This window comes from Chiloscyllium plagiosum, unplaced genomic scaffold (assembly GCF_037043375.1).
Source record: "Chiloscyllium plagiosum isolate Xiang-an unplaced genomic scaffold, Cpla_swu_hap1 HiC_scaffold_30, whole genome shotgun sequence".
Lineage (NCBI taxonomy): Eukaryota > Metazoa > Chordata > Chondrichthyes > Orectolobiformes > Hemiscylliidae > Chiloscyllium > Chiloscyllium plagiosum.
Window position 1 is genome coordinate 30236566 of NW_028270168.1, and position 4181 is coordinate 30240746.

Consider the following 4181-nt stretch of genomic DNA (forward strand, 5'->3'; position numbering starts at 1 on the left):
GTGTAATGGTGGTATCCATGTCCACACTCTGACACATCTTGCAGAGCCTACCGTGACAGGGTTGTATGGAGTTGTCCTGAAAGCCAGGCAATTTGCGACGAACAATGATCTGTTTGAGGTTTGGCAGTTGTTTAAAGGCAAGCAGTGGAGGTATGGGGAACGTCTTGGCAAGGTGCTCAACCTCATTGATAATGTGTTGCAGGTCATGAAGAACATGGCGTAGTTTTTCAGGTCCTGGGAAGTACTGGACAACGAAGGGTACCCTGTCGGTTGCAGCACGTGTCTGTCACCTGAGGAGGTCATTACGGTTCCTTGCTGTGGCATGTTGGAACTGGCGGTCGATGAGTTGAGCATCTTACACCGTTCTTATGAGGGCATCCCTGAGTACCTCCAGGTGTCCATCACGTTCCTCCTCATCTGAACAGATCCGGTGTACGTGTAGGGCTTGTCCATAGGGGATGGCTGTTTTAATATGTTTTGGGTGGAAGCTGGAGAAGTGTAGCATTGTGAGGTTGTCCGTGGATTTGCGGTAGAGTGTGGTGCTGAGGTGTCCATCCTTGATAGAGATGCATGTGTCTAAGAATGAGACAGACAGTCGAGAGTAGTCCATGGTGAGTTTGATGGTGAGATGAAACTTGTTGATATCACTGTGTAGTTTTATCAATGACTCCTCGCCATGGGTCCAGAGGAAGAAAAAGTCATCAATGTACCTGGTGTATAATGTTTGTTGGAGGTCCTGCGTAGAGAAGAAGTCTTGTTCGAACCTGTGCATGAAGATGTTTGCATCCCCCACAATGACAGGATCGTGGCAACTTTACTTTGCCCTGGTTCCTAGCCTTTGCCCCTGCTCTAGATCTTTTCTCTTATTCTGGATTCGCAGGATCAGGTTCCCACAGACATACAGAAATGTGGCTTCCATATGGCTATCTGCACATGCTCACGCAGTGACATTATTACGCACAGAATATAGTGGTCAACCATACATTTTCAGATGGCATCCTAATTTCAGGATGTCTCTCGTCAGCACCTGCTATCATCAGATCTCTTTGTGCATGTGGCAATTTTGATGGCCATCTTTGCATTTAGGACAATTATTCTGATTTTTTAACATTATTTTAATTCATTAAGGTAGCAGATATTAAAATAAGGTGATGGAAGTTGAAAAATGTCACTTTTGGGATATGGCACGTATCTGCCAAAGGCATGCGATTACGTAAGTATGCTTCATAAGGCATATTTTGGTCACATTAGTTAGTTAGTGAGAAATAATCTCTTGGGTTTACTTTGGTTTAGTTACCTATTAATTATATTTGTTCCACATTGATTTTAATTTTTAGCTGCAGTATAGCAGGAAATCTTCCATCAGCTGTTGGGAAAGTCATCTCTTTTTTAAAATGAGCAATCTTTCTAGAATAGTGACATTCTACTCCTTCTACGCTATGATCTGAAGGTGCCGGTGTTGGACTGGGATGGACAAAGTTAAAAATCACACAACATTAGGTCCAACAGGTTTATTTGGAAGTACAAGCTTTTGGAGCATAGCTCCTTCATCAGATAACTAGTGAGGCAAGATCATAGGGCACAGAATTTATAATAAAAGATCAACGTGTCAGACAACTAATGCAATGTATCGAACAAACTGAGATTACTGTTAGGTTTTTAATCACTGTGAATGGTGATGCAAGTTTCTATTGATTAATATGTAAATCCTGGAACTTCTTTCAAGTCACAGTCCTGAGGTAATTTAAGATTTTATATAAAAAAAGATGACACTTCAGCTCAGACCATGCATTAAAGGTGTGAGGTTAGAGTCTGTCTGTCTGTCTGTATTTCTCTGGAGTGAGACTGATTCGATTTGCAAAGTAGAAATTGATAAAATGTCACATGGACTGACTGCCTATAGACTGTGTGCTTTTTGAACAAAATAGAATGTATCTGCAAATACAAATTCACTCCATAGACTCATGTCACACCACAGGTGACCCCATTACATGACGCATCCTCAATTTACACACGCACAAGCACACATACACATACATACACAATCTTACACACAATCAAAAACACACACTGACACAGATCTTCTCTCACGCACATGCTCTCTCTCTCAGAAACACACACACTCACACCCTCTCACAGGCATACACTCTGTTACACTCACTTCTATACTCTAATAAAGAACATACAGATGCGCACACAAACTCTCACATGCAAACACACTACCTCCTTCTCTCCCACACACACTCTGTCTCTCTCTGTCTGTCCCTCCTTCACATGCACACACACGCACACAAACACATATAAGTCTATGGAATGAATTTGTCATAGACATCTACAGCACATCCATGCCAACCAGTTATCCTAACCTAATCTAGTCCCATTTGTCAGCCCTTGCCCCATATTCTTCTAAACCCTCCTATTCATATGCCCATCCAGATGCCTATTAAATGTTGTAATTGTATCAGCCTCCACCATTTCCTCTGACAGCTCATTATATAAACACACTACCTTCTGCGTGAAAAAGTTGCCCATTAGGTCCCTTTTAAATTGTTCCCCTCTCACACTAAACCTATGCCTTCTAGTTCTGAACTCTCCCACCCCAGGGAAAAGACCTTGTCTATTTAGCCTTCCATACCTCTTATAATTTTATAAACCTCTATATGGTCACCCTCTCAGCCTCCGACAATCCAGGGAAAATAGCCCCAGTCTATTAGGCCTCTCCTTATAGCTCACACCCTCCAACACTGGCAGCACGCTTGTAACTCATTTCTGAACCCTTTCAAGTTTCACAACATCCTTCCGATGTGGCCGAACCAATGTTCTGTACAATCGCAACCAGATAATCTGACCAGATAATGTTTTTGTAACAAAGTCAATCATTTTCCACCTGTATACATTGCCTAAAACTGTAATTGCTTTAATCAAACTTCACTAAAAGCTTTTCAACTCCTTTTTCACCTCCAGAGTCAACTGTTATTATGCACTTCTTGCTGGTCTTTCCATCACTTAGAACATAGAACAATACAGCGCAGAACAAGTCCCTCGGCCCTCGATGTCGAGCCGACCTGTGAACTATTCTCAGCTCGTTCTCTACGCTATCCCAAAATTATCCATGTGCTTATCTAAGGATTGTTTAAATCACCCTAATGTGGCTGAGTTGACTACATTAGCAGGTAGTGAATTCCACGCCCATATCACTCTCTGTGTAAAACTTTATTTCATATACTTCAGTTCATCGATAGTTCTGCTTCACAGATTTTGTTTGCCTATTCCTATTCATCTATATCAGCTTCTCATCCCCAATGCTTCAAATTTAAAATTCTAATCCTCATATTTAAAGCTGTATATGAACTCCCCCATTCATATCTCTGTGTTTCTGACATCAACCTGTTGTGTCTGAATTGCTGTCTGTATTACTGCTGCTGTGTAAATCTGAGACATTGCAAGTTATATTGTGTAGTGTGCATAATTCTTGCTTAAACTAGTCTATTCCAGACTTTATGGAGGTGCAAGTACCATGATCTGAAGCAGAACTATTCTCAAATCTCTACTCCAGCAGTACATTGGAATTTCAGAAACTACATGGATAAGAATTTAACTTTATTGCCATTCTGCAATTTATATTCTGATCAAAGTTTGTGCGAAGATTTGTAGCTCGGGTGCTCGTTGTTGTGGTTCTGTTCGCCGAGCTGGAAGTTTTTGTTGCAAACGTTTCGTCCCCTGGCTAGGCGACATCATCAGTGCTTGGGAGCCTCCTGCGAAGCGCTTCTTTGATGTTTCCTCCGGTGTTTATAGTGGTCTGTCCCTGCCGCTTCCGGTTGTCAGTTTCAGCTGTCCACTGCAGTGATTGGTATATTGGGTCCAGGTCGATGTGTTTGTTGATGGAGCTTGTAGATGAGTGCCATGCCTCTAGGAATTCCCTGGCTGTTCTCTGTCTGGCTTGCCCTATGATAGTAGTGTTGTCCCAGTCGAATTCATGTTGCTTGTTGTCTGCGTGTGTGGCTACTAAGGATAGCTGGTCGTGTCATTTCGTGGCTAGTTGATGTTCATGTATGCGGATTGTTAGCCGTCTTCCTGTTTATCCTATATAGTGTTTTGTGCAGTCCTTGCATGGTATTTTGTACACTACATTAGTTTTGCTCATGTTGGGTATCGGGTCTTTCGTTCTGGTGAGTTGTCTG